Genomic DNA, 21,932 nt, shown 5'->3' on the forward strand with positions numbered 1-21,932 from the left:
AAATGCCATAGCTCCTTCAGGTTGCGAAGTACAAGATGTAAGCTGCATTATGTATCTTTAGCACGTCCTCTATCAAAAGGTACAAACTTCCACTTATAAGATAAATACGTACCAGGGGTGTAATATGTAACATGACAAATGTAACTTAACACTGCTGTCTGTTACATATGAAAGTTTTTGAGAAAATCCTGAGCTCTCATAATGAGAAGAAATGATGTTTTCTATTTCTTTAATTTTCATCTATATGAGACGGTGAGGATAGTCACTAAACTTACTGTGGTAATCACTTCATGATGTACATAAATTAAATCATCTTGCTGTATACCTTAAACTTGTTCAGTGCTGTATGTCAGTTATATCTCAATAAAACTGGAAAAACAAATTTTAAATAAAAAAGTCCTCTCTACTTAGAACTTTTTTTTTTTGGGGGGGTGTCTTTTTTTTAGGGCCACACCCATGGCATATGGAGGTTCCCGGGCTAGGGGTCAAATCAGAGATGTAGCTGTCGGCCTACACCAGAGCCACAGCAACACAGGATTCGAGCCGTGTTTGTGACCTACACCACAGCTCTGGGTCCTTAACCCTTTGAGTGAGGCCAGGGACAGAACCTGGGTCCTCCTGGATGCTAGTAAGATTCATTAACTGCTGAGCCACGACAGGAACTCCTCTACTTAGAACTTTTAACTTCAAAGCTAATGTGAGTGTCCAGGTGTCTAACACAAAACCTAGAGCCACTGTGTACCTAGTGTATCATAAATATTATTTTCATCATTATTGTCTCTCTCATCTAAACTTTGAGTAAGGAGGAAATTACTCAAGCACTAAATTGGAGGTAGGGAGATCCCAAAGTAATGCACTTTGTAAGTTTCAGATCAGTTACAAAACTGTATTTTCCACTTAGCTAACCTTTACCCAGATTAACAAAGGTTCATACCATGCTTAGTATTGAAACTATCACTTGTGACAGTCATGTGCCCATACAGCTGTCCCAAACCACCACAAGACCACTTCTACCACCAAATTTGTCTTGCAACTGTTATTAATTATTTAACCACTGTTTTTTTTAAATAGAATTACTTATTTTTAGCACTTTCTCAAAATTCAAATCTAATAAAAATTACTGCTTTCATTTTAGTTATTTAATATTTAGTGTCCATTTTGTGGAGTTTCGATCAAAAGAATATTCCCAAAACTCTCCTTAGTGATTCAGCAGTTTTTAATACATCCATCAAATTCTACAGAAGAGGCAGCCCCAGAATTAACTTTTGAGAACAGTTTTATCCAGTCCCATCAATAATTCAGAAATATGAAAAGTCTCAGAAATGCAAAATATTAACTGTGGAGTGTTAAGCCTGAACTAATCTCTGAATTGGACTATTTGAAGTTATGACTATTCCAGTTCCACCTGGATTTAACTCAAATAAAAGCTCAAGTACCATGCAGCTCATTGAATTCTCTTGGGTATCCAGGCTTGGTCCAATCTGACTCTTCCCCTAAAGTGCAAAGGCTTTCAGGCCTGAATCAGCAGCTATAGAATTTATAGAAATTCTGAGAGTTAGGCCAGCTATTAACTCTTCAGCTCCATAGGGAGAGAAGGAGCACTTCATAGGATGGGAAAAGTCGAATATTTACCAGAAAGAATGATGGAAGTTGATAGGAAGTGAGAGGAACCAGATCACAGTCCACTGCCACAATACAGAACACAGCTGGACAATCGACCTAACACTTGTTTCAAATGCAGCTTAGTGACGGGTGCTTGAAGAAATACTTGTCAGCCATCCCTGTCAGAAACATCTTTATGGATATCAAAAGTCGTAGTCTAACAGGCACTTCTGCCCTCTGGAGAACACAGCATGTGTGCCATACAAAGACCACAGACCCTGGAGACAGCCATACCTGAATTCAAACACTGATCTGCCATTTACTCTCTATGTCCAAGTTACTTAGCCTCTTGGGGCTTGCTTTGTCTTCTGAAAAATGTATAATTCACAAGATAGTTGTGGAAAATGAAATGAGAAAGTCTAGTCCAGAACAGAATAGGCTCCTAATAAAAGTTAGCTTCTCAAGAATTATATCTATATCTGTATATACAATTATATATACATATATACAATCATATATATATACCTATAAATATGAACTGAATTACTATGCTATAAGCCTGAAACTCACACGGTATTTTAAAACAACTATACTTCAATAAAAAGATAAAAAAGAGTAGTCTGGAGAAAAAAGTAGCTTCTTGCTCCTTTTCCTCAGAGGAATTTGAAAACTAGGTGTTAAGGTAATAAAGAGTATCTCCACATTTCCAAGATTAGCCTTTTGTGGAGCTGCTCAGCTTCAAGGCAGTCTAATTAACACCCACTCTTCACCTTCACCCATGTGTTCATCAGTCTCAACACGGTTAATCACTAGCAGGAGGTCACAGAGCAGATCCAGGCTTCCTGATTCTTAATCCCAATTTAAACTTCGGAATATCTGTCTGTGACAAGAAATTTAGATAAAGTACAAATTCTTTATTTGCAGTTTTAGAAAAATATAGAGCACTTCAAATTCATGCCCCCCCCACTCCAAGTTCTAATGCAATAAAAAGATATTTCTAATTAAATGTTTAATTTTTATATTTATGTAGTATATATTTATGCTATAGTGGAGCTGCTTTTTTTTACAGAGTGTAAATACTTATTATTTTTTCCCCCTGCAGATCTTTATTTTAAAGGTCTTTAAAGAAATAAAATATCAAAGACTTTGCAATGATGTTTGAACAGAAAAATAAACAGAAAAATTTTAAAATACTGATACTCTGGACATACCTCAGACCAATTAAATCAGAATCTCTTGAGGTGGTACCCAGACACTGGAGGGTTACTAAGGCTCCCCAGATGATTTTAATGATCATCCTGAGGGAAGTAGGATGGGAAAAAAATGACTGCTTCTCTCTCCCCTTTTATTATACCTCTCGCCACTGGTTAACTGCCAAGTCCCAACTCCAGCCAAGGCATTGGTTGGGATTTAAGAAGGACCGTGTCATCTCTTCCCAGGAAGTAGCCCGATGAGTTTGCACTGAATTTCCAGGCACAGGCTGGCAGCATTTCCTATGACACAGCTGTTCCTTTCAACACCTGATGACTGGGCCTTGTCCCATGTCCCTGCTGCACTGGGCCCCTCTTTTAAACTTGTGCTAAAAATGCCTCATCTTATAGTCAAGGTAGACTTTGCTCTGTCTGATAGTCCTTTGGGTCCTGGTTTCCTTGACAGAGCAAGAATCACCCAGGGATCTTGTCAAATGCAGAGCAGGGCCCTAACATCCTGCATTCCTAATAGTCTAGTGGTGCTGATGCTGCTGATCTGTCAACCACACGTAGGTGGCAAGGACATGGACGGTCTTTTTCATCTCCAAATTCTACAGAAGAATGGCAATTCTGTTGTGTCAAGACCCTTTTTCTTTTGTGGGATATTCTGTTTGCTATTTCTGGTATATTTGATGTTGAGTCTTTGGGTAGAAATGTATCCCACAATTAAAGCATGGCTCCTATGGAAAAGCACAATCCAGTTTACGAAAACCCACTTTTAAATTCGGTACACAGAAAGCACTATGGTGAGAAGAAAGAGCTTTTCTCTATAAATTAACTGATAGCTAGAATTTGGAGTAGTATGTGCTAAGTATCAAATGAGCATATTGACCATGTTAGTGAATACACAGCCACCACAAGTATATCCCACTACCTTTCCTCTGGAGCCTTGGCAAATATCAACGACCATTCATAACATTCTTTCTTTCTTTTTTTTGGCCATGTCTGTGGCATGTAAAAGTTCCCAGGCCAGAGAGCAAACCTGTGCCATAGCAGTGATCCAAGTGGTGGAAGTGATACTGCTGGATCCTTAACCCACTGCACCACAAGAGAACTCCATAACATTCTTTCTTTTTGAGCACGTATTTAGCCTTAGAATCCTTCCTAATATAGCAACCTACCACTGTAGCCAATATTTGCATCCCTCGTATGGATATAATGAGAGTTTAGAGGAGGAAAAAATCAATTCCAAGAGGAGCATTTCCCAAAGGGAGTTGATTTTGATTTAATCTGACCAGATAATTCAATAGCATCTCTTTGTATGCATAAGTGCATAGAAGTGTTTAAGAACACTTGTGATAAAGATCTTTCTAAGAATGATACTTGCATGCTGTATTGCTATATAAAATAATGGGAGTGATATTCAATTCACTGTACAGTGCATAATTATTTAACATTTGTAATAAAAATGTTTCTAAGAAAAAAATAGCATCTCTAGGAGTTCCTGCTGTGGCATAATGGGCTAAGAATCCAACTGCAGCAGCTTGGATCTCTGCAGAGGCTAGATCCCTAGCAGGTACAGTGAGTTAAAGGATCCAGCATTGCCCCAGCTGTGGCTTGGATTCAGTCCCTGGCCTGGCAACTTCCATAACCTCCATATGCCATGTGTGGCCATAAATATATATGTGTGTTCATATGTATTTATATATATATATATATATATATAGAGAGAGAGAGAGAGAGAGCCTCTCTTTGTAACACCAACATGACAGTGATAATAAATAGTATGTTTAAATGTTCCAACACTTAAGATAACATTAAATATTCATTTTATCTGTAACCATGTAACTACAGTTTGTGCTTTATCAATACTTCTCATGAAATCCTTGATTTTTGTCTTCCTGACTTACTATTAACAGCAACAAAACAACAGCAATAATTTCAAATAGTACTCAAAAATAGCTTTGATAGAAAACCAATAGATGACATTTATGATGGTCAGCAGCTCCTACTCCTGACTTAGAGAATTGGGTCTGGAATTTGATGCCACTTTTTTCCACATTCTGTTTGCTATTCTCTCTCTCTTTCACTAGGTTTCCTGTTTCTTTGTCAATTGGCCTATCACTCAATAGTGTGGCTTAAATCAGAACTTTCCAAAATGTTTTGATTTTATATACTACTAATATTTTCCAAAAATATTTTGGAGACTAATAATATAAGGTTGTTCATCCATAATTTGTTAAGCAAAAATATAAAAACAAATCATTATCATCCACTAACATTATTTTATTTTTAAAAGCACATATTAATACCAAAAAAAAAGGAGGAGGGAACAAATCTCAGAATAAAAAGCAATTCTTTAAAGCATATAAATTTAGGAGTTCCCACTGTGGCGCAATGGAATCAGTGGCATCTCTGGAGCCCTAGGATGCAGGTTCAATCCCTAGCCAGACATAGTGGTTTAAAGGATCCAGCGTCAGGTCAAAACTGAAGCTCGGATGTGATCTCTGGCCCAGGAACTCATATGCCATGGGACAGAAAAGAAATTTAATTTTTAAAAATAAAGTGAATAAATTTAGATTTAGAGGGAAAAAAAATAGCTACATTAACCTTCTCATTTCACATAGTCTGTTAAAAACTTTATCATAGACAATGGCCCATATGGGTACCACAGGCTTAAGTAACGGAGCTTTGGGCAGCAGGTAATATTTTCTTAATCAACAACAAAGACTAAGGTCTTTGCTCAGGGAATGAATTGGTTTCTTTGAACTAAGCTTCAAAATCAGTCCCTGTCTGAAATAGTCCTGTACTTATCATGCTTCTTGTGCTCTGGTGGAGGACATCCAGCTATCCCTGGTAGACCAGTTTCTGTATCCATCTGCCCCAGCTCAGCTTCCTTCCCTCACCAGCTTGTCCATATTGATAGGTTCTATCCTGTCCAAGAACGGCAATCCTCTCTCCCTTCAATTGAGGAAATGCCAGGTTATGGACAGAAAGAGTTGTCCTTTCTTTGGTTATTCCAGAATGTGAATCTCTGATTTCTATCAAGTTGTTTTACTGTGTGGGCTGCATTTATGAGCCTGTTTATAAGGCAGCCCACACAGTGTAAATACTTAGAAGAGAACAAGTCTCTGAGTCTCTGTCAGGTCTTAGTTCTGCCATCACTTTTAAGAAGTTGTGTTGGCTTTGAAAATAAGGCAAAACAACTATGTTTTCTCCCATGTTTTAAACTGGCTTCAATGACAGTAAAAATAAAATCAAAGAAAAGATTTGGGGGATTAGAGGTTTGTTAACTTTTGAAATCTTTACTAGCAGGCAAGCTGTGAAAACCGTGGCAGGATCCTTCCTGGTGAGTCACAACAATGGGATGAATCATAGTCAAGCAAATTCAAGGCCACAGACACCGGAACTCAAGCAAGGGAGAAGCAGGAATCAGGCCAAGACTGTAATTTTAAGATTGGAAATATGATCATTGAAATAAGAAGTAAAGCAGAAATAGTACAGGCCACAGGCTGAGTCTGGTGATCACGCCAAAATTAGGAACACAATAGATCAGAATTAGATCATTATTTGAGATCAGGAATATAAAAGACCAGAGGTAGATGGAGAAAGCCCCTTGATTCCCGCTTTCTGGAAAAGAAGGCCTAAGGGACTTTAAATAGACCTAGGAAATCTCTTCCATCAGCTGTAGCCTAACAAAGTAACTCTCATTTGCTCAGTCTATTCATGACCTGTCTTGTGGGAACCACCCTGAAGGAATGATGAAAGTCTCTCAGACTAATTCTACACACCAAAATGGTTCAACCATGTTGACTAAAGCAATACTGCAAACAACTCCATAAATTAAGCCATTGTGTTCTAGTGCTAGATATAGCCTGAATCTACACTTTGAGTTTAAATCATCTCAAAAGTAAAATTCCTGACGTGTGTAGAGGTAAAAGTAGCCTTGTTCCTGTTGACTCTAATTTTCATCTAAAGACCCAGAGCAGAGAACAATAAGAGCCCCCATTATCTATAAATTTGCTCAGGTGTCACCCAAATAACTAATCCAGAAAAACAACCGCCAAAGTAAAAGAAGGCAAGATGATGAATCCTGACAAGATTATAGTTGGCCCAGGGTTGGGGGGCAGGGGCGTGCAGGACAGGAATTAGTCAATGAAAGTAATCATTTGTTAAAAGTTTCAAAAGGGAGTGATGACAAAAAGACAAAAGATAAATGCTGGCATGGATATAGAGAAAAAGGAACACTTGTGCACTGTTGGTAAGAGTGTAAATTGGTATAGCCACCCTGGAAAACAGTATGGAGGTTTCTCAAAAAATTAAAAATAGAAGTACCATATGATCCAGCAATCCCACTTCTGGGAATATATCCAAAAGAAATGAAAACACTAACTCAAAAAGATAGCTGCATTCCCATATTCATAGCAGCATTATTTACAATAGCCAAGACAGGGAAGCAAACTAAGTGTCCATCAATGGATGAATGGATAAAGAAGTTGTGATATACATATTACATATAAATATAATGGAACATTAATCACCCATACAAAAATGAGGAAATCCTACCATCTGTGACAGCATGGGTGAACTTTGAAGGCATAATCCTAAGTGAAACAAGTAAGACAAAGAAGGAATAAAATCTCACTTATATATGGAATCTAACTTAAAAAAAACTACACCAAACTCATAGAAAAAGAGATCATGTGCTTACCAGAAGCAGAAGGTTGGGGAGGGAGGATTAAAGGAAGGAGGTCAAAAGATATAAACTTCCAGTACTGGGGATGTAATATACAACATGAGACTATAGTTAATACTGCTGTATGACATACAGAAAAGATGTTAAAAGAGTAGATGTTAAGTTCCCGTTGTGGCTCATCAGGTTAAGAATCTGACTAATATCCATAAGGATGTGGGTTCAATCCCTGGCCTGGCTCAGTGGGTTAAATGATCTGGCCTTGCTGTGAGCTGTGATGTAGGTCGCAGATGCGGCTGGGATCTGGTATGGCAGTGGCATAGGCTGACAAGCTGTAGCTCCAATTGGACCCCTAGCCTGGGAACTTCCATATTCCGTAGATGAGGCCCTGAAAAGGAAAAAAAAAAAGAGTAGATACTAAGAGTTCTGTTCTCATCACGAGGAGATTTTTTTTTTTCCCTTTTATTTTTGTTGTATCTGTAAGAGATGATGGATGTTAACTGAACCTATTTTGGTAATTATTTCACGATATTTGTAAATCAAACCATCATGCTGTACACCTTAAACTTATATGAGAGGTATGTCAATATTTCTCAATAAAACTATCGGGGAAAGGAATAATGATTAAGATACATAGGAGTTCCCTAAACTCATTGGGTTAAGGACCCAGCATTGTCCCTGCTAGAGTGAAGTTTCGATCCCTGGCCTGGTAATTTCCCCATGCTGCAAGAGGGACCAAAAAAAAAAAAAAAAAAAAAAAGTACCAGCTTCTATTACAGTCTCCTCAGACTTTCAGTAGAATTTACCCTCTTAATACTTTATGAGTGAATGAAAATCCTTGCCAGATAGCCCCTGTGGGTGATCTATTGCCCCCAGAATATCAACTTCCATAAAACTGAGCATCTCTTCCCCACCACCATGGATCTGTTCTCTCTACATCCTTCATCTAGGTTGTAGTGTGATTATGGAGATTCAATGAAATAAGATATTGGCATGCAGCAGCTAGAATGGTATCTGGCACAGAAGTTACTCTCAGTCACTGGCACTACCATCTTTCCAGTCATCCACTTAGAAACCCAGTAACATTGTCAACAACTACCTTTCCTTAATTCCCCACACTTGATCAGTCCCCATATTCTACCGATTTTAGAGTCAAATAATCATTCCTGATGGGTCCCCCTGATGGGTCATGCCTCTAATCTCTCTTCTAGACTAGATCATGATGCTTTATACTCTCTGTATCCCACATACTAGTACAAAGTATATTTTAGTACCATTTCCTCTCAATTCTCAGAAATAGTGTGTATATACAAAAGTTATCACCTCTAGATGGCAGAAAAAAAATTAAATGTATTGGGAAATCCCAACAAATAAATATTTGAAGTACTTTGCTTCAAAAATTTACAAGGCTCCAAAGCTATCCCAGCTGTGGTGCCACCTGTTTCCAGATCACGCCCCTTCACTTTGGCACCCAACTGGAAAAAACATTTCCCAGCACCACCCCTTCCTGCTGGGCAATCCACTGGATTAAAACCGTGGCTCTTATCTAGGCAGCTTCCCTGACAAGTGCCCACTATATTCTAGCCAATTTTATTCAAAGCTACAAATCCAAGCCCCAGGGAAATATTCTCACTTTCAGAGGAGACCCAAGTCATACACCTAGTCTAAGTAAGTGAATGTTCCACTCATTCGGATAAATATAGATTCTCTCTTTAAGAGAGACTGTGTCATGTGGTAGAAAGAGCCTGGGCTCCAGAGTTCAGCCTCAATTCAAATACTGGTCCCACATTCATAACTGTGTGACACTGCCATCTCTGTTTCTTCATCTGCAGTGTGAGAACAAAAATCTACTTAATAGTGTGGTTGAGATGAGTCATTAAGATAATGTATTTGTATATAGCAGCTAGTATGTCACCTGGCATAATGAAGTTTCTTAATAAATGTATTTTTTATCTTCCTTATTAATATTTCTTTTTGGCTCTCTTGTCTTGTGCCTTGAATTATTTTAAGCATCTTGGGGAAAAGCTTGGAGTCCTGCCAGTCATGACTTTAGCTTGTATGGAATATTTTCATAAAATTTCTTTGTTTAATATCTTGGAATTAATTCTCATAAATGGTCAGGGTATGTCCAAGGTATTCAATTGGGTGGTTTCCATAAGTTTCTGGGTTGGACTCAGTTTAAGAAAAGAATGAATGCCCAAACACTTTATCCTCTTGTTAATGTGAATAAGAGTCTTGTTACTATAGGAAGTTTTTCTTAGCATACAGTGCCAAACAGTAAATTCTTCTTTCATATGTATCATTGACTTTTAAGTGCTTAGCCCTGGCATAGCACTTCTAGATGGTGAGGGTACAAATTATGGGCAAGACATGGCCTCTGCTCTCAAAATACAATGAATAATTATAGAACAATGAAGACATATATGATATATCTAAACCGTCAGAAGAGACAGAAAAGTTTCCCTAATGGTAGAGGAAAGTTTCAGCTTAGGACAAAAAAAGATTTCTAATTCAAGAACAGAATGTCCACAATGAATTTGCCATCAAATACTAAATTCATTGTTTTTTGTTTTGGTTTAGTTTGAGGTTTTCTTGTTTGTTTGTTTTTGCTTTTTAGGTCCACACTTGCTTGCATATGGAAGTTCCCAGGCTAGCAGTTGAATCAGAGTTGTAGCTGCTGGCCTACACCACAGCCACAGCAACGCCAGCTCCAAGCTGCATCCTCGACCTATACCACAGCTCAGAGCAACACTGGATCCTTAGCCCACTGAGTGAGGCCAGGGATTGAACCTGCATCCTTGTGGATAATAGTTGGGTTAGTTACCACTGAGCCACAATAGGAACTTCCTAAAATTCATTATATTTATTTCAAGTTGGATAGTTTCATTTTTCTTCTCTAGAACCCCAACCTCAGCCTTGCACACTGGGCAAGAGTTCATCTCTGCAGCCCAACATGCATACAACCACCCTTTGCTCACATTTTCATTCCCCACCTTTACTGCCACTCCACCTTCTTTTCCTCTCAATCTTCTCCTGCGTCCTATCCCCTCATGAACAAGCTCTGTGTAAGAAATGTTATCATGCTAAGGGATAGAATCGAAAGTCATTGGTGTGTTAGACATGGCTGGCATCTTAGCCATCACAGATTACCCTTCCTTCATCCATCATATGTAGTTGAGGATTTTCCATCTTCTACTGTCGTTCAGCTATTCATAATTTCACTTCAAAGATATCTAAGCCACTCTGTCATATGCAAAGTTCCCAGGAACTGTATTTACTACTAAATTTCCCTTATCCTTAAGAATCTTACCCCTGCCTCTTCTCTATGTAATCAGTTTAGACAAAACAGAGAAATGGACAAAACTGTCTTTTGTGCTCCTAGTCTCTTCATTCGTAGCCCATGTTCCTCTTCAGTGACCATCTCCATCCTGGTTCCTCAAAAACTTCTCATTTCCCTTATCAGTAGTTATGGTTAGAGTCTTCAGTCATCTTAAGGTTTGATGGACCATAACACTGTAACGTTTCTTCTTCATGATCATTCTATTTTCATTGGAGTCAAAGTCTCATATTACAAATAAAGATCTAACCTATTTTGGATATCAGTCAGAGGATCTGAGGAGCCCCAAGATTTTGGTAGGGACCACACCTGAAGAGATATTTTATAATTAACACCTGTTTTACCTACCTTCAAGTAATCTAGATAATATACTTAAATAAAAGCTACTGCTGACTATTGACATCACAGGGTAAAATGAAAACTAATCCCCTGATTTCAAACGTGTGCCAGCTAAACCCATATTTCCTCCTAGTTCTGAAGCCATCTTTGTTGTCTGCCCTGGAAAAATGGAAATGGAATGTTGAAAAACTTGTTTGCAATGAGCATGATGTCAAGCTTTGTCAGTATGGGGAAGTGGAGAGACACTGAAAGAGGAACCGGGCTTCTCTTACTGGTTCTGGCATTTTATATTTGCCTCTTGTTCTTATCTCATGGCTGCTGGCTTCATGTTCTGGATTCATCCAGGGGCGCTCATGCCCATCAAATTTCTGTGGCACATGTACAGATAATTTCTCATCACATTTCATTAGCATCCCAATTGACAGCTTCCCAGTGAATCTCATAGGTATCTCAGAAGCCAGTTTCCCAGCTTTGGCCCACCTGCACTTTGGAGGAGTGGTTCCTGCTTGGCAAGTATCTGTGGTTGAAAAAGTTCTCTACAATCCAGTGGTCCACAGCCATACATTTTCAAATGTGGCCTGAATCTCAGCCTTGAAGAAAAAGGGCTCTTTTCCTCATTTGTTCCTTCCCGGGGTACCCTCCCTTAGTCCTAGAATATTCTTTTGAGTTACCTTTACCCTTCAAAATCACCATCTCTTATAGTAATAATTTATGTAAAATTTTCTCTGTTTAAATTACTCCATGGTAGTTCTCATCATGGCTCAGCGGTTAACGAGCTCAACTAGCATCCATGAGGATGCTGATTTGATTCCTGGCCTTGCTCAGTGGGTTAAGGAGCCAGTGTTGCCATGAGTACGGTCAGGGTCACAGATGTGCCTCGGATCCTGCATTGCTGTGGCTGTGGCATAGGCAGACGGCTACAGTTCCAATTCAACCCCTAGCCTGGAAATCTCCATATGCCACAGGTTCAGCCCTAAAAAGACAAAAGACAAAAAAACAAAAATTAGTCCATGGTGTCTATTTCCTGATTGGCCTCTCAACTGCTATAGAAGGGAGAAAGAAAGATCTTCATTCCTGAGGAATAAACCTTCAAAGCATTTGTTTAAAAATCCAAAGAATGCAAAGAACCAGAGAGATAGTTTGACTTGATTACAATAAACGAGATAGAAAAAAAGGGCAGTGAATATTCAAATATTAGGAAAAAATATTCTCATATTAAACCTGCAACAAAATAAAGCAAACTAAAAAAACAAATATCTTGATTACAATATCTCGATTACAATATCTTGATTACAATAAATGAGATAGAAAAAAGGGCAGTGAACATTCAAATATTAGGAAAAAATATTCTCATATTAAACCTGCAACAAAATAAAGCAAACTAAAAAACAAATTTAAAATTCAAAACTAAATCCGCAAGGCCTTAATCAGTTGTCAAGTTTCAGTATCATTGTGCCCAAATGATTATCTTCTGTATTTAGTTTTAAAAATTATCTGGGGAGATCAAGGAAGAGGAAGACTTACTAATTAGGCTTTCACACTTGTTTTCTGCAAAAAATATTAGCACAAAATAGGTCAAAACAGGCCTTGCTGGCAGCATAAGGCCCTGTAGTCATGATACTTTCCACATGTGTTCAGAGTTTCACCCTCTGATTGGTAGAGAATAAGAATCATAATACCCATCTCATGGGGTTATTATAAAGTCAGTACCTAGGAGAGTACTTGCCTTGTAGTAACTTCTCCAAAAGTCCATTTTTTGTGGCTATTGCTGTTATTCATGACTTCTTTTTTTACTCTATTGATATTATAGCAATAAGATTTCAGTTGTTAGTAATAGAAAATCCAACTCAAACTAGCCTAAACAATTAAAAAATGGCTTTGAGGACTATATAATAGAAAACTCAAAAGGTAAAGGGAAAGTGAGCTCTGTATTCCAACCAGAGTCCTGGAAATCACCCAGGTTAGGTTGGCTGGGGTCACATGCTCACCCCAATAGCAAAGTTCAGGAAAATGTAATGTATTGACTGGCTTAAGCCAATCCTACTTAACCCATGGAATCAGGGATGGAGTTTTACCAAACAGCACATAGGCTATAACGGGGAAGAGGAAAAAATAACATGGATGTTGCATAGAGAAACAAAAAGATCTTCCTTAAATAATTTAACTTCCTTCTTCCTAGTTTTCCTATAATGCTTATATAAATTCACACCGTGATTTTACAGAAACAGTGAATAAAAATATAACAAAGAATAAACAACAAAAATCTCATATCATCCCATTATAGGCTCAGTGTTGTAAATGCTTTAGATATATACTCATTCATTTAATCCTCAAAACAACCACAAGATTTAGGCCAAGGAGCAATGCAAGAATGGAGTCAGGATTTGGAACCTAGGCAATAAGGCTCCAGTAACTGCATGCCTAACCCTTCTGCAAGACTGTCTCTCAACAAAGAGGTGATTTTTTATTTCTTCTAATCTGCTACAGAAAGGACGTTGGTTCTATAGCACTCTGCATGGAGGTGATCAGCATAGAGAAATTGATGAATGAGGACTAATGAGTAAATGAATGACACAGGAAGGAGGTATTCCTAGAAAGTTTTTTTTTTTTCCCCATTCGAATGACATTTTAAAACCTGTAACCCAGGAGTTCCTGTCGTGGCACAGTGGTTAACGAATCCGACTAGGAACCATGAGGTTGCGGGTTCGATCCCTCGCCTTGCTCAGTGGCTTAAGGATCCGGCGTTGCCATGACCCATGGTGTAGGTCGCAGAGGAGGCTTGGATCCCGCGTTTCTGTGGCTCCGGCGTAGGCCGGTGGCTACAGCTTCGATCAACCCCTAGCCTGGGAACCTCCGTATGCCGCGAGAGTGGCCCTAGAAATGGCAAAAAGACAAAAACGAAACAAAACAAAAAACTGTAACCCAAAGACAAGAGACTAAGCACATAGGCCTTTTGCCAATAGAGTAGTCTGAAGTTCTCCAGTCATGGAATCACTCAGCTCTCAAACCTTAACAGCATCCTCAAATTATAAAGTCAGAGATGATGAAATACTTTGGATCTAGGATCTCTAATTCCAGTGGAAAGATGTCAACACCATCAATCAGCTGCCTGATATTGAGAAAATCAATCTGAGTCTCAGTCTCTTCCTCTTTGAAGTACAGGAATATAACAAGGTTATCTAAAGAATAGCATGTACACACGCGCGTGCACACACACACACACACACACACACACACACACCCCTATACCTCTAGCACTACCTCAGTTTTTCCCATTAAACAATAACTTGTGATTTTACTTGGAACCCATCTTTATGGAATTTTTCATCATGGCTCTGGCATCCCACCAAACATGATGGGATTTTATTTATTCTTCTGTTTACCAGTAAACAGAAGAATAAATAATACACAAGGAATCTTGAAATCTTTTTCCAAGATTCAGCAAGTTAATCCTCCCAACATCCCCCCTGGAGTCAAGCTAAATCGCTTTCAAAGGTCAAACCTTTGAAAGCTTGACGTATTATATTTAAGCCATAGAAAAACCCAGAGTTTATGAATTATCCTTTCTGTCTCTCACTCTTTTCTCCTCTCTAATTTCTCTCTTACTGTCACTGTGTCTTAGAGGTTATAGATGGGCTAACATGTTTTTTATCTGATTTATATAGAATTACAAGTATGAATTATTAATCCTGCCAAGATTAGAAACTATATCAGGACTAAATTACTGTGCTGTGTGCTCTCACATAAAATTATTGATGACCTTAATCATCTCATAGCAATTTCAATTTCATGAATTTATAAATCTAAAATAAATATGTTTTAGATAATGCAAAATTTGTTTTCCACAACTTATAAATTCCAGACCTCTGTGAAGGATCCAAGTAATTTCTATTTTCTTCATTCTAAAATATAAACCACTTTCTGGGTTTCTCTGTTCAGAAAGAAAATGCCTGTGGGACTCATTCTTTAACCTTAAACAGGAGCAATTCTAGTCCATAGATCAAAATAAAAGGGCCATTTGGGCAATAAACTAAATGTATTGCTACCTTGATCACTAAAAGAGAAAGTAGAATGCATAATACTTGAAACAAACCTTTCCATGATGAGGCGCCTTCATTCCCTGATGAAATTCTGTTACCTTATAAAGATTTTTTATGTTCACCTTGTACCCCATGGAAAGTATCACGGTTTTTTTTTTTTAATGAGACTTAGTAAGCTATCTATAACAGATTAGAAGGGGAAAGAATTGAAGGCTAAGTAAATCTACAGAAATAAAATGTGCCCTGCCATCTTCCTCAACTAATGGCAATTGAATCTGCACCAAGGCTTACCTTTTTTCCTAAACTGGCATTTGAGAAAAGGCAGCAAGTCTCATACCTCCTCCACTTCTCAACATAAGCCTCACTTCTGTACCATCCCGTTTTCCCCTTCTCATTCTCCTTCTGTCTCCGATTATACCATTCTTGGATGCCAGTCCTAAGGCCAAACAAAGTAGATGGGGTATTGTTTTTTTTTTCATCCTTCGGGAGGGGAGGGAGCTAGGGGTACGTTATTGTGATTAACACTCCTCTGATTCCTGCTTCTTTGATGTGTTTCCTCAGTGTGACTAACTAAAATGCTCTTTTTTTCTTTGTTTTAGGGTCAGAGGCATCCCTGCCACATGGCACACAGATTTAGGACTCCTGGCAAAGTTTTCAACAGATAAGACTCCTTCACTCCAAAGTCCATCAGTGTGTGTTATCTGAAATATAGAATGGTGAATGGTGTATGTCTGTCTGCTTGTCTTTTTTTCCCAGGAGACTCCGAAGCAGAGTCAGAAAGAGTTCCTACAGTTCTGAAGCTAAAGACTGGCTCACACAGTTTGGTGCTGCATAGGGGCACTCATGCACCCTTTTTTTTTTTTTGGCTCTTTAGGGCCATGCCTATGGTATATGGAAGTTCCCAGGCTAGGGGTTGAACCAGAGCTGCTGGCCTGTGTCACAGCCAAAGCAACGCCAGATCCAAGCCGTGTCTTCAACCTACACCGCAGCACACAGCAACACCAGATATTTAACCCACCAAGAGAGACCAAGGATTGGACCCACATCCTCATGGATACTAGTAGGGCTGGTAACCACTGAGCCACAGCAGGAAATCTACTCATGAACTTTATTAACTGACATAGTGTCTGCATTGACACAGGTAGCCCAGGAAAAAGAAATAGTGTCTATTGTAACTTTTACTTATACGCTGTAAATGAAAAGGTCATAATCCACAGATTTGATGAAAACACACTACTTATACGGACAATCCTCTGTAATGTTGCAACCGAAGAGCTCCACTCAGAGAAAAAGAATGAGTCAAACAAACAAAGAGGACTAGATCTGGGTTTAGATTTGAGGGTCTGAAAAATCCAAGGAACAAAATAAAATTTCTGATTCCATATCTGGGATCTAGGTACATGATCTGGGACATAAATCAGAATCTTCAACAGCTCTATTACCCTGCCCTACCCCCAACCACTCTTCTCAAGGAGATAGGGCATAGATGGGGCTTGAATTCTTTCAGGCCCTATGAATGCGACTGAGCAATTTGCTTCTTAAGCATCTTACATAAATAACAGATAAAATTCATCTAGGTGCCCAACTGGAGGCTTGCAGTTCTAATGTTCAAAGTCCCTATGACAATGCCGTCTGAAAAATATTTGACTTGAAGCCAATGTAATGACACTCAACCCACTCTGGTGAGCAATTTTGTAAAAGGCATCCATTTCAGAGACTCACTCACATACTAGAGAAACAGTATTGTACTACAGTCTGAGATACCACAACGATTTGTAGCAGAGTTCTGGTATGATGTTAACCTTTGAATTACTCACTCTGGGAAGAGGCCAACTGGCCTACAGAATGCCTGAAGATGAAAAGCTACCCACCATAAATAGGAAAGTACACCTGCCTTAGTAACTCTGAAAAGATGCTCTTGAAAACCAAAAACCATACCAGGTAGCTGTTAAGCAGGGGTTGGAGATGGCCTATTCTCAGTTTGTTAACTTCTTGTCAGGCTGCAAACTTTCAAAATTGGACATGAGAAGGAACACACAGTGATAGAAAATATCTAGATTTCTTTTCACCACCTCTAAATGCTTTCAGTGAATGAAGGAATGAAGAGAATGAAGGAATCTGTATTCGATAAAGTACATTTTAATGGACTTCCTACCTGCACTATAGTGAAGTTGTTAAGAGCATGGAGACAGATGCTTAGGTTTCCATTTACTGGCTACACGTACTTGGATAACTTAGTTAACTTCTTCATGCTCCAGTTTTTGTATCACAGAGTACCTTCCTCATAGGGCACCTATAAGGATTTTTTTTAATTTTTTTATTGTAGTTGATTTACAATGTTCTATCAATTTCTGCTGTACAGCAAAGTGATCCAGTTATCATATATACACATTCTTTTTTTCACATTATCCTCCATCATGTTCCATCACAAGTCATCAGATATAGTTCCTGCCGGGCTATACAGATATTCTGCTGGGCTATACAGCAGGATCTCATTGCTTATCCACTCCAAATGCAATAGTTTGCATCTACTAACCCCAAACTCCTAGTCCCTCCCACTCCCTCCCCCGCCCTCTTGGCAACCAAGTCTGTTCTCCATGTCCATGAGTTTGTTTCTTTTCTGTAGATAGGTTCATTTGTGCTAAATAATATGATACATGTAAAGCACTTAGGGTTGTGCCAGGACCACAATAAATGTTATATAGGTATTAGGCAATATTATCTCCTCTGAGATTTTGGAGACTTTCAATATTGCCAAGCAGTATCCATTTATCCTATGCTTGATGTCCCCTGGAACATGGAACTCATTATGTCCCAAGTTTGACTTACTATTATTCTTACTATTATAATGATCTTTCCATCATTTGTTTTCCTTTTAGCTGCGACTTAGCAATCTGACGTCTACCTTGGAGCTATATAAAAGAATTTAATTGAATTTAAATATTGTTATGTCCTTCTCATTTTCAAGTTACACATCTTTCATTCCTACAATCATACACATGTAACATGGATGAGTATTTAATAACTAGTTTGTCTATGGTCTTTTTAAAGAGTGGTACCTGGAAAGATGGATCTGAAAGAAGAACTAGTGCTTCCCTTATTCTCGAGGTAATTCAAAAGTCCTATTCATCTTGGAATTTTTTAATATCCCCATATTGCCACCTCAAGTAAAAGAAGTTATTTTTGTACGACCACTACAAATTGCATCTCCCCAGCCTTTTCTGGGCTTATGCAATTTTTTTTTCATTTTTTGTTTGTTTGTAGGGTGGTGGATGGTTGTAGGATGATTGTAGGTTGTAAATTGCAATAACAACTATACAACTTTATAATTACTGTTGTTATGTTTAATGTGACATTAGCCCATAACATGAGTTTGTCAAGCTATTTTTGGATGTAGCTCTATTAATCTTCATTTCATCATATATCACAGAATGTCCTCTTTTTTTTTTTTTGATAGCCAAAAATATGTAGCCATCATACCATGAAGATGACAGAGTACTGGGGAAGCCAGAGTCCTCATCTCAAAAATAACAGACCTAATATATCTTTTAAGTCCTCTGGCTATGGGTGTAGCTCACAGCTTTGTTTTTTAAGGATAGATGCCCAAAACCCTAAAATGTTGTCTATCTAACTATCACCAAGACTATCAATAACCCTCAATAATGTTGAAAAAGCAAATTAAGACTTTAGAAAAAATTTACTTATAAAGCTATGCAAATGAGCAAAAAGCAACAAGTTTAGCCTAAAAGAAATCCGAGTAAATTTACTGAGACTATGCAAAAAGGTACAACATTGATTTTTAACCCTTGATCCTTTGGCTTATTCAGTTCCTGAATGTCTGGGCATCTGTTCATGAGTCACTCCAGTGCTAAGAACTGCTTCTCTGACAACACAGCACCTTGTACGAATCTCTGCTCTCATCTTTAGCAATGGCAGAGGTTGTTTGCCTGTCTGTTCCTTTATAAAGATCACGAGCTCCTCAAAGGCAAGGAAAAGCATTTTAAGAAATCCTACACTCAGCATGGAATCTAACACATAACAGATAATACATGATTATTGTGTAAATAATTAAGCCAGCATGCAGATGACAGGTCCCTACTGCTACACGGCCCATCATTAACTTAGGTTACAGCTTAAGTAGAAGAATTGCAAGGAATAAAAATCTTTCCCCTTTCCTATCTCCTCCTTACTTCCACCAAATCCCCTTTCCTTGTTCACTATGGCCCAAAACGCAATTAAATAAGAACACTTTAATTCTACAACTCTTTAAGACTTAAGACGAAAATATCCCAGCTGGAGCCATACTTTGGCATAAATTTGTCTTAAGTTGCAAAGTAGTGATACCAACTACTGCCCCCAGTGAAGTTTACAGAGATTGGAGGGGTAGCCTAAAAAAGAGTATCTATCGCACCCACAAGTCTGAGCCCTGCTGTGGCTATGAGCCAATGAAATCCTGGAACATCAGCCCACTAGCAAGTAGAGGCTAGAAAATTCTGCTCCTCCCACAAAAACCATCCCTACAACATGGATTCATACTGCAGGTGTCCTTGTGATTGACTGAACCAAATTTCCCAATTAAACACCTACCCCACAGAGCCCGGCTGTCTAACTAACTTCTTGGCCATAGTTACAGACACCTGGGCCCCCTCCTGAAGGAGGAAGCCTATCCCTGCATCCCAGTCAGCAATGAAGAACACTGGCTTTTGTGCTCTGCACTGTCCCCAGGGAAGGGGAATTCTTCTTAGGGAGGCCTTTCACCCAGAACTGCCTTGAGAACTTTGGTGTCCCACGGTGGTGATTTCTTCATTCTTTATGCACTTCTGCCTGAATGAAAACCTAGCTTTTGCCTCCCATCCTCTAATTTGGGCTTGGAACTCTCCCATCCCCTGTATCCCTTCTTGTTCTGACCATTGTGCCCTAACCCTTGCCAATCCTGGCTCAGTACCAATTTGCTCCTTCCTCTCCCCACAGAAATCTCTGTAGATTTATCTGCCCCGGTCACATGGTTTATGACTCTGAGAGGAAAAAAGGAGGAGGAGGGAATAGGAAAAGGAACCACCAAGACAACAAAGATAAAACTTCCATCCACCTCCCACGTTTTGCCTAGAATTGGAACCAGTCCATGGCATAGGTTTTTAATTCCATGCACACAGCCAAAATTTCCTCAAAAAGTGTCTCTGCTTCCCTGTCTTGGCCTCAGGACCTTCTTGCAAGTGGTGATCCACCAGCCTGAGGATCAGCAAGTTCTGCCAGAGTTTGGACTTATGCCAAGCTGACATGCCAAACTAAATAGACAAGGGAAGAGGCCCAGAATGGAGAGAAAAAGGGGCATATCCCTGTCAATACATCAGCACTGCTTTAAAAATACAACTAAACAAGCAAACAAACAAAAACCGAAAAATTGTTTAGTTTTTTGTTTGGTTTTTTTTTTGTTTTTGGTTTTTTGCGTTTTAGGGCTGCATCCATGGCATATGAAAGTTCCCAGGCTAGGGGTACAATCTGAGCTACAGCTGCCAGCCTACACCACAGCCATAGCAACACAGGTTCTGAGCCACATCTGCCATCTACACCACAGCTCACAGCAATCCCAGATCTCCACTGAGGGAGGCCAGGGATTGAGCCCACAACCTCACGGTTCCTAGTTGGATTTGTTTCCACTGCGCCGCAATAGGAACTCCCCCAAAACTGTTTTAAAAATCATGCTCATTCAAAAATGTAAATTCTTGAGAAGAAAATTTTCCTTCCACCAATTGCTATCTCCCTTTTTTGTTTTGTTTTGTTGTATTTGCAGTATCAAACAGGTTTTTATTTTTCCATTACATATAAGAAAATTTAATGTTTGATATCAATAAGCTAATTATAAAATACAAGATGCTAAAGGAAATTAATACATCTTATAGATTTGATAAGTAAATGGAATGTTTTTAATTATAAGCTTGGTAATCACTTTAGATTAATTCAGAGGTACTTCCTTTTTATAGAATAATTTCTTAATGATTAGAAATAGCTCAAGTTTAACATCTAATTTAAGAAAGGTTGGTGTTTTAAAATGGGAAAGAAACCAGACAGTATCAAAAGTTCTGAATTCTAGTTCTTCATGATGGAGGATAATATGAGAAAAAGAATATATGTATGTTTGATTGAGTCCTTTTGCTGTACAGTAGGAATTGACAGAACAGTGTAAATCAACTACAATGGAAAAAAAATTTAAATTTAAAAATTTTTTAAATAAAAATAAATTCTAGTTCTTTATATTAACCGTGAGCCTTTGCATAGATCTCAGAGTCCTCATCCACAAAGTGCAGGAGTTGAACAAGGAGACTGATCAATAGCTACAATCCATTTCCTGGTCAAGAACTTGATACCCTGAGAGAAATACATTCAGACACAAAAGATGAATGTGAATCTGGGTGCTGCCTCTAACATTCTTTGTGTCTTTGAGCATTTACCCTCTCCTGTTTCCTCATCTGTAATAAAAAGGAAATGGAACAGATGGTGTCTAAGGACATTTCCCAGCTCTAAAATTTTATAACAAAGAAAAATGGTTGGGGTGCATATGCCACCTTCCATTTGCATGTAGAACTTGATGTTTTGCTCCAAGTAGCCTGAAAAAAATATGTGCATTCGTAATTTGTTTCCCCAGTGTGCTGGCATATACAGTTCTTCACATAAACAGCAAATCTTAATTCTCAGGGAAAAGACTCTTGAGCTTCACCCCTCTCTTCTAAGTA

Source organism: Sus scrofa, chromosome 15 (genome assembly GCF_054392235.1).
Source record: "Sus scrofa isolate SSC_HxYL_T2T_F1_AM1 chromosome 15, Sscrofa_HxYL_maternal_Yorkshire_Landrace_v2.0, whole genome shotgun sequence".
Classification (NCBI taxonomy): Eukaryota; Metazoa; Chordata; class Mammalia; order Artiodactyla; family Suidae; genus Sus; species Sus scrofa.